General features: G+C 35.9%; 1 pseudogene; it reads left to right on the top strand.

Annotated features, from left to right (window-relative positions):
• The first annotated feature begins 2,660 nt into the window (after positions 1 to 2,660).
• LOC140518981 (ragulator complex protein LAMTOR1 pseudogene) lies at positions 2,661 to 7,162 on the top strand (annotated as a pseudogene).
• Positions 7,163 to 14,569: the final 7,407 nt, after the last annotated feature.

Genomic DNA, 14,569 nt, shown 5'->3' with positions numbered 1-14,569 from the left:
AACACTACACAGATGTAGCCTGTATTGAATTGCTTGCTTTCTCAGTGGGGATGGTTAGGGAGGGAGGATAGGAGAGAAGCTGGAATTCAAAGTTTGAGGAACAAATATTGAGAATTGCTTTTGCATACAACTGAAAAATAAGAAATACAGGTAATGGAGTATCGAAATTTATCTTGCCCTGCAAGACAAGAGAGAAGATGGGGATAAGGGAAGGGAGGGGTGCTAGAAGGGAGGGCAGATTGGTGGAAGGAGTAATCAGAATGCAAGTTGTTTTGGGGTGGGGGAAGGGGAGAAATAGGGAGAAAATTTGGAACTCAAAATTTTGTGAAAATGAATATTGAAAGCTAAAACTAAATAAATAAATATTAAAGAACAAAAAAAAACCTAACTGAAGAGTGCAAAGGGAGAAGAAGAAAGGAGAAAGCAGAAAAGGGTAAACTGCATCACATGAAGAAGCACAAAAACATAGTAAGTGGAGAGAAGGGAGATGAGCATTGTTTGAGCTTTATTCTCAATGGATTTGGTTCCAAGAAGGGAATAACACATTCAGTTATGTATGGAAATCTAATTTGCCTTACCGCAGCAAGAGGGAAAAGGGAAAAGGAAAAGGATGGTGTGGTTAGAAGGGAGGAAAGAAGTCGTAAGGGGAAAAGGAGATGGGGCTGATAGAAAGGAGGGAAGATTGAAGGAGGAGGCAATCAAAGGTAACACTCTTTTGAAGAGAAGGGAAAAGGGAGAAATAAAAGTAGAAATTGTGGTGGAGGGAAATATGGTGGACTAAAAGATGCATACAGTAATCATAACTGTGAATGTGAATGGGATGAACTCTCCCATAAAATGGAGGTGAATAGCAGAATGGTTTAAAAACCATAACCCTACAGCATCTTGTTTACAAGAAACACATCTGAAACAGAGGAATACACAGAGGGTAAAAGTAAAAGACTAGAGCAAAACATATTATGCTTCAGCTGAAGTAAAAAAAAGAAAATCATGCATTGAAATCCTAATCTCAGACAAAGCAAAAGCAAAAAATAGATCCAATCAAAAGAGATAAGGAAGGAAACTATATGCTGCTAAAAGGCACCATAGACAATGAAGCAATATCATTACTAAGCATAAATGCACCAAGGGGTATAGCATCCAGATTCTTAGAGGAGAAGATAAGGGACTTACAGGAAGAAATAGACAACAAAACTATAGTAGTGGGGGACCTCAACCTTCCTCTCTCCGAACTTGATAAATCTAACCTCAAATAAGCAAGAAGGAAGTTTAGTTAAGAAATGAAGTTAAATTTCCCTCCTGCTGCTGGTATGGCAATTTAAGAAAGAGGTTAAGGAGGTGAATAGAATTCTGGAAAAGGAAGACCTCTGGAGAAAACTGAATGGGGATAGAAAGGAATATACCTTTTTCTTAGTGGTACATGGTATGTACACAAAATATGAGCATGTATTAGGGCAAAAAAGCCTCACAATCCCGTGCAGGAAAGCAGAAATAGTCAATGCATTCTTTTCAGATCATGATGCAATAAAAATTATATGTAATAAAAGGTCATGGAAAGATAGAGCAAAAATTAGTTGGAAACTGGGAAAGATTTTTGTTACAGTTTGTGTCTGTAATGAAAGTCTCATTTCTAAAATATATAGAGAACTGAGTCAAATTTATAAGAATACAAGCCATTCCCCAATTGATAAATGGTCAAAGGATATGAACAGGCAGTTTTCAGAGGAAGAAATTAGAGTTATCTATAGTCATGTGAAAAAATGCTCTAAATCACTATTGATTAGAGAGATGCAAATCACAGCAACTCTGAGGTACCACAGTCCGCCTTTTAGATTGGCTAACATGACGAAACAGGAAAATGATAAATATTGGAGAAGATATGGGAAAGTTGGAACACTAATTCATTGTTGGTGGAGCTATAAGCTAATCCAACCATTTTGGAGAGCAATTTGGAACTATGTCCACAGGGCTCTAAAAATATCCATACCTTTTGACTCAGTAATACCACTTCTAGCTCTGTATCTCAAAAAGTTCATAAAAATGGAAAAATGACCCATATGTACAAAAATATTTATAGAAGCTCTTTTTGTGGTGGCCAAGAAATTGAAATCAAGGTGATACCCATCAACTGGGGAATGGTTGAGCAAGTTGTGATACATGAATGTAATGGAATACTATTGTACTAAAAGAAATGATGAACAGGTGGACTTCAGCAAAGCCTGGAAAGACTTATATGAATTGATGCTGAGTGAAACAAGCAGAACCAGGACAACATTATACACAATAACACTCACAGTGTGTGAGGACTGTTTTTGATAGACTTAGTCCTTCACAACAATGCAAGGATCTAAAACATTTCCAAAGGAGTCATAATGCAAAATGCTATCCATAGTCAGAGAAAGAACTATGGAGTCAGAACACAGAATGAAGCAGACTATTTTCTCCTTTGTTATGTTTTATTTTTCTCATGGTTTCTCCCATTTTTTTTTAATTCTTCTATGCAACATGACTAATGTGAAAATGTGTTTAATAGGAATGCCTATGTAGAACCCTCATAAGAGTGAGAAAAAAAAAAGAAAGAAAATTCGGAAATTAGAGAAGTGATTGTGGAAAACTGAAAATAAGTAAATAAGTGGCAGGGGGAGGGGGGAATCTAGAAAATGAAAAATACCACAACTAATCTACAAAAGGTAAGTCACTAAGCTTTTATGTATGACTTTGAATGAGAAGAAACACTCTGCTTCCTGAGATACCAATTTGTTAGTGAGGTTTTTTTGGTTTTGCTTTTATTTTTTTCCCTTGCTTATTATGGCAAGAAAGCATAATGCCTGCCATACAACAAATTCTTAATAAATGTTGTTAAATTAATTTTTTTCTTAATTGCAGATGTACTTTAATACTCTCCCACCTTAGTAATACTTAAATCAAGCTTTAATACTCCCCACAACACACACACACACACACACACACACGCATATACACAACTATTTAATTCATTATAAATACCCTCATTTCTGTAATATATACTCATATGTAGCATGGGCCCTTCAAACCCTGTTTCTGTCTCTGGATTCTCCTCAGCTTATCAATGGCCTTCCTAAATTATTCTGGCCAAAACCAAACGCAATACTCTAAATATGGTTTCACCAGGGCAGAGTCAGAAGGACTATCATCTCTTGGTTCATAGAAGCTATACCTCTCATAATACATTCCCAAATCTCATTAGATTCTTTTATGACTTACATCTCATATTGTTGATTCATATTGAGTTTTTAACCTACTGAAATTCCCAGATCTTTCTCAGGCGAACTTTTCTCTCTCCCTGTCTCGCTAACCTTCAATCATGATGCTGATTTTTTGAACCAAACACTTAAATCCCACTTAAATGTAATCTTGTTAGATTCAGCTCAGTGGTCTATTTTCACCATTCTTGAATTTTTATGGATTCTAATTATCATCATAATATTTACTATCCCTTTTTTTAGCACTTTCTCAATTAATATCTCCTTTTATCCTCACAATAACCCTGTAAGTAGATGCTAGTATTATTCTAATTTTACAGATGAGAAAACTGAAACAGGAAGAGACTAAGTGACTGAGTCATGGCACACAGATAGCAAGTATCCAAGGCAGAAGTTGAATGTTTTCCGGAATTCAGGTCTAGCCCTCTATTCAACTAAGCCAGCCAACTAATAATGGGTGAACTTTCCCTCTCAGCTTTTTCAAAATCAAGAAAACTGAGCTACTTCAATTCAATTCAACATTAATTATTCATTTAGTGTTTACAATGCACTGCAGGACATCTATCAATGGAAATGATATTTGCTTTGTCCTTACCATAATGTAGTGTTGGGCAAAGGGTTTTGTAATTTTTTAATACAGAAATATTAGCTGTTGCTATTATTAATATCGCATATATTCTCCCAGACGAGCCACTGAGTTGTCTTTTTCACTTTTGTGTTCCCTGAAATCCAGGGTTAAAAAGAAAAAGTTATAATTAAGGTATGCATTATACTCACAAGTGCTTGCATACACACAAACATACATACAGACACACAAATGCATACATGTGTACTTGAATCATGAACCATTTGTACACAGGTTAACTGCTGGTTTAATTGACACCGAAAGAAACCTCAAATACTTTGACTGAGGAAATGTGAGTGTGGTAGTACACACGCACACACACACACACACACACACACATACACACACACATGTGTGTATAGATGCATATGTGTGTGTGCAAGTGTATATATGTGTGTGTATATATATATGTATATGTATGGAGAGAGAGAGAGAAAGAGAAAGAGAGAGAGAGAGAGAGAGAGAGAGAGAGGATTTTAAAGCACTTGATAAATGGGCTGCTGTTTCCATCCCATAGCTGCTCCTGGTTATAGATTCCTATAATTCACATATTTAGCCAAGTGTCAGTCTTCATGATGATCTGAAACCCAGACTTCAGGATGGATGGAAAAATAATAATAAAAAAGTTACTAAAATAACACATGGCTTAGCAGCAGATCACCCCACCAAACTCTGAGTGTCCTGAATAGAAGGAATTCTTGTCTTTGTCAGATACTTTATTTGCTGAAAAGAACTCCTGACTGTGGCTTCCATTCAGCATATGACATATGGTCTACAGTACATTTATTTAAAACAATTTTAGCACAATAAAGGCAGTAATTATATAACAATGCCCATAATGTCAGTGACAGACTGCTAATTTTCTGCAAGCAGAAGTTACTTATTTTGGAAGCTCTCTCTTCGATTCTCCTTAGAGGGAGGAAAAGGAATGGGTTTAGGACCCAGAAAAACAAGAGGCACCATGTCCCACTTTTCTTAAATTTAACATACAAGAACAGAAACATTTGGCCTTTAAAAGTATTCTGCCTATGTATATAATTGGAATTCAGTAGCAAATAGCTGTAAGAAACAGAAACAGAAAGTTTCTATTTATTCCTTTCTACCTTATAAGTATGTATGGAGAATGAATTACATTTAAAGAATTTTTTTAACATTATTTTGTCACTTTGCTGATTTTTTGAGCTTTTTATATTTCAGCACTGTGTGAATGTGAACATGGGAATTTAGTGTTCTTGACTGATTATAACTGACAGTTTGCATAGCAGCTAATAGTTTACATTATCTTATTTTTTGCTCCGTAAACAATACTGCATTAAGTAGCGCAAGTATTAAGTTCACTTTGCAGATGAAGAAATAGAGACACAGAGATGTAAAGAAGCTTTTACAAGGTCACCTGCCTAAGTAACAAAGACAGCGTTATTGCAATCAAGTCAACATGGGACAGTCCTAACTGGGTCCCTGTGCTGTGGTTGTAAGATTTATTGTATTGATGAGAGAAAAGAAATAACCTCTTATTAAGCACTTACTATGTAGTAGACAATGTGCTAAGTACATTCTAAATAGTTCCTTTGATCCTCACAGTAAGCCAGTGAAGCAGGTGCTGTTATTATCACTAGCTGAGAGCTGAGGAAACTGAAGTTAAATGACTTACCTAGGGTCACATAGCAAGTAAGTGTCTGAAGCTAGAATTGAATTCAGGTCTTCCTGACTTCAGACTCAGCACTCTAGCCACTGTACCACCGAGCTCTCTCCAGAGAGACAGAAAAGAGCTGCTCTGTGTGACAAAACACTGTGATTCTGGGGAGTCTAGTTATCTGATTGCTTCTCCTGTGTGCTTGTATGTTCATTCTCCTGTATCACACAGTAAGATTTTTGTATGTAAGGCTGTTCTACAAGCCTGAAAAGCACAGAAAACAGTGAAGGGTTATATAAAACCCTAGTGATATCTATGTCCTTGACAATACCTTTTGAATCCTTCCTTGTTATCTTGAGTTTTAACTGTTCTGGAGATCATTGGGACTTTGAAATCCAGGATTCACACCTGGGTTCTATTACTCCAAAACCAAGGTTTGTTCCTGTGCCACACTGCTTCCAATAAAATAAATCATAACGGGTTAATTCACAATGCTTGCCAATGTTCTCCCTTACAGTATTTAGCCTTCTCAAGAATGAATTACATGTCAAAGGCTCCTAACTAATCTAAGTGCTCTGGGATCCCTTCTCTCCAATCCGTGAAAGGAAGCCACTGCCAAATTCATCTTTCTACTTTCATTGTTTCATTCTTTCATTCAAAAATCTTTGTTGGATTCTTTTTTATTTATTCCATTTGACTTGTTTTCTACCTTTCTTCTCTTTCTGAACACAACTTATCTAACTCTGCATATTCTTTCTCTCTAGCACGTACTTCTTGCTCTTTCAGGGCTAGTGCTTAAGAATCCATGAAAAGGTCATGCATTTTCCCATTTCCATGCCTTCTTACATATTATTAAATTTATAGATTTTTAGATGGTCTAGATAACTTATATCTTAGAGACCTAGAGTCCACCTGCTGGTTCTACCTGTTGCGGTAGCGGTAGCGTGGCCTGTGGGAGCTTCCTGCCTGCGTTATGGCTGATATGGCAAGATAGCTCCTGTTGGAAACAAACCTTGTAGATCTGAGCTCTGAGAGCTGCCCTGGACAAGGGATGCTGCTATAGCAGAGAAAATGAGGAGTCAGACCAGGATCGAGAAAATTGGAAGTTACTTCTCGACCCCAACAGTTCCCCAGCCAAGACTACAAATGGAGCAGAACCCAAATACCACATCGTGCTTGCAGCCCATATGGATGAGCAGGCCCTACTGCCATTTTTCCTTGCCAAGAGAACCAGCAACATCATTGATGTATCAGTAGCAGATTCCCAGAGCATGGAACTCATGGCCTGAGCAAGACCGTACAGTACCCACCTAGCTGTCCTGAGCAGTGGCTTCAATCACTGGAAGAAGCTGCCACCATTGCCATCACTTAGCAGCCAGTCGCACCAAGTATTTGCCAGTGACCCTGTCCACTTTGCAGATTTGCATCAGAATTGCTGTTTATGCCTATACTGTACCTTCTCAGATCCTGGGGGATGTAAAAGAGGAGTTGATTGTGCAGTTTGGAGTCCTGTGGGGACAATTTCTGGAGATCTCTCCTTTGTTCCCACCTTCTTTTCCCCTTATTTCTTCCTGCTTGTACAGAATCCTTACTTACTATCACAGAGGAGAAACGACCATAGGAGTGAGAGGTATTTGGGGGTCACATGTTGACACACAATGAGTTCCCAAGAAGCCTTTTGGTCATGTGGCCCTGGCTGAATACTTTGTGGAAAGGATCTATGATGGTTTTGTCACTTGGGGATAGTGGGGGAAGGCAGAGCTAGTGGAGTGGGAAGATAGGGATTTGGATATGAATGATTGGGGATGGTGGGTAGGAAGAGATTTGGCTTTCTTGAGATTCCTTTGGCTTCTATGTTGGGGCTTGAACTGGTATTAAGGATCTAAGAACTAAATTGGTTATCTCTATTTCTCAGACCCAGTTTTTGCATGTTTGATCCTTTCATTTTATTTGTTTTGGTTTGCCACCCTTCATAAAGGACATCCATCCATCCTGGTGCCAAAAAAAAAATCTCGAATACAAACCTCTTCTCCTCTTTGCCCAAACCAAATGTCATTTCCCCCACAAAGACTGTCCTATTATTCCTGGTAATTAGTGACCTGTCCCGGGAAAGGGGGGATGTAAATTAACTTTGTAACTCATTTGTTTATTTAATTATTTATCACATGATATTGTTACTATACGAGATACTAATGCCCAGAAGGGCAAATTTCATATCTTATACGAATTTTGCACTATACCAGCAATTTAACATCATCTGTTAAATTCAAATATATGCTCAATGTATGTTTGTTGATTGAACAAATGAATGTAGTCACACAATAATGAATGGTCTTGACATTTTTATGTGTTTTAGAAGCTTTTGGAAGTCAGCTGAAGCCTATTAACTGTTTATAAGAGTGTTTATTTTTAATGCATAGAATAAAATCTGTAGAGTAACAATGGAAACCAATTATATTGGTTTGGAATATTGTTTTCAACTTTTCTCTTTCTTTTTTTGTTTAGTATTTTATTTTCCTCTATCACAAGTAAAAATAATTTTAGCATTCATTTTTAAAACTTTGAGTTCCAAATTCTCTTCCTTCCTCCCTCCCCACTTCTTTCATTGAAAAGACAAGCAATTCAATATAGGTTATTTCTATATTCGTCATGTTGTAAAAGAGAACACAGACAAAAAACTCAAAAAAATAAAGAAAAAAGCATACTTTATTATGTATTCAGGAAACATCAATTCTTTCTCTGGGGATGGATAGCATTTTTTGTAAAAAATCACTCAAAGTTGTCTTGGATCATTGCATTGCTGAGAATAGGTATCATTCAAAGCTGATCATCTTACAATATTGCTATTACTTTGTACACAGGAGATGTCATTTTGAGTCAGCTCATGTAAGTCTTTTCAAGATTTGCTGAGAGCATTATGCTCATCATTTCTAATAGCACAATAATATTCCATCACAATTATATAACATAATTAGTCCAACCATTCCCTAGTTGATGGGCATCCCCTCAGCTTCCAATTCTTTGCCCTCAGAAAGAGTTGAAATAAATAATTTTATACATATATAGGTCCTTTTCCTTTTTTTAATCTATTTTGGGATAGACCTAATACTGGTATTGTTAGGTCAAAGGTAATGCATCTTTGGACATAGATTCAAATTGCTCTACAAAATGACTGAATCAGTTCACAACTCCACAAACAATGAGTTAATGCATCATTTACCCCACATCACCACCAACAACTTTAATTCTCCTTCTGTGTTCTAATAGCCAACCTTATAAATATGAGGTAGTACCTAAGAATTGCTTTAATTTGCATTTCTCCAATCCATAGTGAGTTAGAACATTTTTGTTTTCATACAACTACAGACAATTTAGATTGCTTCAACTGGAAACTGTTCATACCTTTTGATCACTTATTAATTGGGGAATGGCACATTTTTTAATCAATTTAACTCAGTTCTATATGTTTCAAAAAATTAGGCCTTTATCAAAGAAACTTGTTTCTAATTTTTTCACAGTTATGATTGCTAACTATATTTCCCTCCAATTTATTTCCCTCTCTGCTTTTCTATTTTCTCTCTCCTTTCACCCTCTCCCTCCTCAAAAGAGTTTTGCTTCTGACTACCACATCTCCCAATCCGTCCTCCCTTCTATTACCCCTCCTTCTCTTATCCCCTCCTCTTCCTACTTTCCTGTAGAGTAAGATAGATTTCTATAACCAATAGAGTTATTCCCTTTTTGAGCCAGTTCCAATAAGAATAAGGTTTACTCTTTTCATCTAATCTTCCCCATCTTCCCATCCACTCTGAAAGCTTTTTCTTGCCTCTTTTATGTGAAATAATTTGCCCCAGTTTACTGTTCTCTTTCTTCCAGTGTATTCCTCTCTCACTCATTGATTTTATTTTGTGAGATATCATCAGTTCATATTCAACTCACACTTGTATCCTCCATATATAATACTCCTTTTAACTGCCCTAATAATGAGAACATTCTTATGATTTGTATCATTTTCCCATGTAGGAATGTAACAGTTTAACCTTATTAAGTCTCTTATGATTTCTCTTTCTTGTTTACCTTTTTATGCTTCTCATGACTCTTGAATTTGAAAGTCAAATATTCTATTCAGCTCTAGTCTTTTCATCAAGAATACTTGAAAGTCTTCTTATTCATTGAATGTCCATTTTTCTCCCTAAAGGATTATATTCAGCTTTTCTGGGTACATGATTCTTCGTTATAATCCTAGCTGCTTTTCCCTCTGTACTATCATATTCCAAGCCTTCCAATCATTTAATGTAGAAGCTGCTAAATTTTATGTTATTCTGACCATGACTCTATGATACTTGAAACATTTATTTATGTTTGCTTTTAATGTTTTCTCCTTGACCTGCAAGCTCTGGAATTTGACTGTAATATTCCTGGGAGTTTTCAATTTGAGAACTCTTTCTGGAGGTGATTGATGGATTCTTTCAATTTATATTTTACCCTCTGGTTCTAGAACATCAGGACAGTTTTCCTTGACAATTTCTTTAAAGATGATGTCTAGGCTCCTTTTTTTTGATAATGACTTTCAAGTAGTCCATTAATTTTCAGATTATCTCTCCCTGATCTATTTTCCAAGTGAGTTATTTTTCCAATAAGATATTTGACATTGTCTTCTATTTTTCATTCTTTGGATTTTGTATTATTGTTTCTTAATTTCTCATAAAATCATTAGCTTCCATCTGATAAATTCTAATATTTAAGGAATTATTCTCTTCAGTGAGCTTCTGAACTTCCTGTTCCATTTAGCTAATTCTACATTAAAATTTTTTTTTTCCTTTCTATAGTGATTTATTTTGTGCCTCTTTTGTGCCAAATGGAAAACCATTTGGCCAGTTCTGCTTTTCAGTGCATTCATCTCCTCACTGGTTTTTTGTATCTCTTTTTAGCATTTGACCTAATCTGTTTTTAAGGTATTATTTTCTTTAGGGTTTTTTTTGTGTCCTTTACCAAGCTATTCATGAGTTTCTTTGTCTCATGGTTTTCTTGCATCATTCCCATTTCTCTTCCAGATTTTTCCTCTACCTCTCTTACTTGATTTTCGAAATCCTTTTTTGACCTCTTCTAAGGCCTGAGGCCAATTCATATTTTTCTTGGTAGCTTTGGATTTAGCAACTTTGACTTCATTATCTTCTTGAATGTGTGTTTCAATCTGCTTTGTCATCATAGTAACTTTCTATAGTCAGAATATTTTTTTTTATTATTAGCTTATTTTCTCTCCTATTTCTTTACTTTTAAATCTTTGTTAAACTGGGGCTTTGCTTCTGGGATGGAATGTTCATTGTCCCAAGTTTAAGGGGTTTTACAAAGCTGTTTTCAAAGATAAATCTAGAGTCCTGTACATTTTCGGTTCTTCCAAGGTGGTATTATCTAAGGAGAGGTGCTTACTACCCTCCTGGCCTGTGCCCCAGTTTGTGGGCAACAACAAGGACTCTTTTCTTCTCTGGGACTGTGGCCTACAAACTCTGCTGTGCTAGTGCTCCTCCTTGCTCTGGGACTGCCACTCAGGACCATCACCCAGATCTGAGTATGGGCAAAACAACTGACTCCTGCCCCTAGTACAAGCAAAGAGACCCCTGTAATCTCCTTCTTATCAGTCATTCAACTCTCTTACTATCTCTGGGTTGAGAGCTCCAGGAGCAATTGTGATTGCTGAAAATTCAGTGACTCTCAAGGTCTGCTCCTGGGTTACTGGGGCCTAGTCTGTGCTGGTACATTGTATTCCACTCTCACCCTGGTGTAATAGACTTTTCTTGCAGACATTCTAAGTTGTCTTTGGCTAGAAAATTATTTTACCCTGTCCTTTTGTGGGTTCTATCACTCCAGGAATTGTTTTATGGCATTATTTAAAGGGGTTCTGATAGATTTTAGGGAGAGTTCAGGTGAATCACTGCCTATTCTCCACCATCTTGGCTCCACGTCTTGTCAGCTTCTTAAAAACAAATTTATGGACTTTGAATTAAGAACTCAAAAAGATAAAGTGACTTGCCCCTAGGGCAATCAGAACTTTAGTACTGAGTTTCTACGTTAAATCCCTAGTAGGCAAAGTCTCATCAACACTCTCTATTTGATGCACTAGAATATTAAGATATAGTCAGAGGTAGTTAAGTGGCAGAGTGAGTGGAGCACTGAACCTAGAACCAATAAGGTTAGAATTCAAATCTAGCTTCAGACATCAATTAGCTATGTGATCCTGGACAAGTTACTGAATCTGTGTTCCTCAGTTTCCTCATTTGCAAAAAAAAGCAAAAAAAAAAAAAAAGAATTATAATAGCACCTTTCTCCCAGCATTATTTTTTGGATAAAATGAGATAATATTTGTTAAGTGCATTGCAAAACCTAAAGCATTATAGATATGCTAGCTATCATTACAAAGTTAATTTCATTGTTCAAAGGCTTCCCATTGGATAACAAAAACCCCAACTTCTCTGTTCACATTCAGTCTATAAAGCTGTAAAATAAAGGCAAATTCTTATAACTGTAAGAAGTTTATAATGTTAAGCAATGTTTTATTCTCAATAAAATATTTTCCCTTTTGAACTAACCATGTGCCATGGAGAATGCCATCATTTGTGATCCATGTTTACAATGGAGTACAAACTTTATTATTATTATTATAAACTAGAAGCAAAAATTTTGATTCAAAGAGAAATGAAAATTAATAAAAAAAATTTTGTTCCAACTAGAAAGTCCAGCTTTCAGAAGGACATATTAATATATAATCTTTAAATCTTTAACCAATCTCTTTTTCCTGAACCATGCTTTCCTTTATATTTTCCCCATCCTCACTTTTTATTACCTTTGCATTGAAGCTACCAGGTATTAGAGTAACAGGTTCATTTGATCTGGAGCTCTTTGTAGAATTTCTATATTCAGTCACAACAACTAATTTTGGTGCATAAGGTACAACTGTTTTAGTGGAAATTTTTTTATGAATACTTACTGATACTGGAATACATGATGACTAAATAGTTCTGAAATAATGTATTTTATTAACTGTGGGTGTGTGATAAATTAGACTCTACTAACAATTCTCTTTGCCTTTTTAAGCAATACCTATAACTTCCTTCTCTCCTCTAATTCTAGCCATAATGAAAAGATTGATATTATTCAGCCTTTTTAGGAATAAGCCCACTTATAAACCATAGTGAGAAAGTGTGAGACAGAATTATTAGACTACCTACCAAATCAAAGCTCTACAGAGCTGCTGTGTTGACCTCATTGTTGTATGCCTGTCAAACCTAACAGTATACTAGCATGATGCCAGGAAACTGAATCACTTCTATTTGAATTGTCTTATGAAGATTCTGAAGATCACCTGGCAAAATAAGTATTGGACACTGAGGTCTTTTCTTAAGCTGAATTTCCAAGCACTCTACAGAGAATGTAACTCCAGTGGACTGCCCACATTGTTCATATGCTAAAATCATGTTTACCTAAAACACTATTTTACAGAGAACTCACACAAGGCAAGTACTCACATGCATGTGAGAAGAAGTAATATAACATCATTTTCAAGGTCTCTCTGAATGACTTTGGAATTGACTGTGAAACACGAGAGACAATGACACAGAACCACTCAGTCTGGTATGCTTGCATCAAAGAAGTCACTATACATTATGAACAAAGCAGAAGTTCAGTAGCTCAAAAGAAATGAGAAATACACAAGTTAAGAGATATTTCCACTCTAAATGTTCATATGGACTGTTTACTCAACCTGTGGAAATCTTCCAAATCTGATCAGCCACAGTCAGACACATTGTGCCTTGACCCCAACATAGTGAAGCAATTTTGTTCCACTTCAAGAGTGAAGGATAACAACGAACCAAGAGAATTTTTTCTTACATATACAATGCCAACAGACAAATAAAGGTTTATCTACCATTTAAGAACTGAATTGTAGATTCCTCTGTTCCCTTTCCTACCTCTTTGACATTTTCATAACTGAAGAAGACAAGGACTACATGTGAGTGAAGGACTTTAATGTTCTTTTCTTTGCCTCATGTGTTATCATAACCCCAAAATAGAAGTACACACACACACACACACACACACACACACACACACACACACACACATCCTTAAAAAAATACTGAGAGATAAAGTGACTTGCCTATATGGATAGTATTACTGTATTAGAAATCAGAGGTAAGACCAGGTCTTCTTGACTACAAAGTTTGTCTGCAAATGAATAATATATTCAATTTCAAGATTTAATCCAAACTGAATATTGTCTGAAAAGTGGATTATAACTAGCAATTATCTTTGTGAACTTATAAAAGTCACTTAACTAAACCAATGAACTGTGCAAGAAACAATGGGCTTCCTCAATTTGTCCCTCTTATACCAGGTCTCTACTTCTAACTCCACCACTTATCCACTCTTTAACCATGACAGAAAATGCTATCTTCTTCAATAAGTACTTTTACTATTTCTAAGACTAAAGTGACCCACCTCAAGAGAGTCATTTCTTCCTCTTCTATACTTTTGTCTTAGCAAAGGGAAGACTTGAGAAAGTCAAGTAGCACTTTATTTCCAATTGCATTAGTTCTGCCCTCAGGGGCCAAGAAGAAAAAAAAATCCATTTTTTTTCTCCATAAATACATAAAAACAGCTATCATGTCCCATTTAAATCTTCTTCAAAAAACTTAGAGGGGCCAACATAATTAGTCACTCCATTGGATCTTCATATGGAGCATTTTAGCAGGCAGAGAAGATAGCCATTTATTTTTACAGATTCTCTTCCAAATGAGTTCTTCATATTAGTCTTAAAGCAATCTTATTACTTAGGCTATTTAAGCCTTTTCTTTCTCTTTAGCAGATTAAGGAAGTCATTAAAAAAACAAACTTAAAATGATACAGATGAGTCCATACCTACGTTGATTCTGTGCTATTTCCTGCTTTTTGAACTTAAATTATATATTTCTATCATGTGACAATGAAGTGATAATACTGTATGGCATTAGAGTATGTGCTACAAAATAAATGGGGTAAAAGAGAGAAAATAAAGTAAGTTGTGACATAAATTGT

Source organism: Notamacropus eugenii, chromosome 1, assembly GCF_028372415.1.
Source record: "Notamacropus eugenii isolate mMacEug1 chromosome 1, mMacEug1.pri_v2, whole genome shotgun sequence".
NCBI lineage: Eukaryota > Metazoa > Chordata > Mammalia > Diprotodontia > Macropodidae > Notamacropus > Notamacropus eugenii.
The sequence above is the reverse complement of the archived record's forward strand: the minus strand, read 5'-3'. Positions and strand labels throughout refer to the sequence as shown.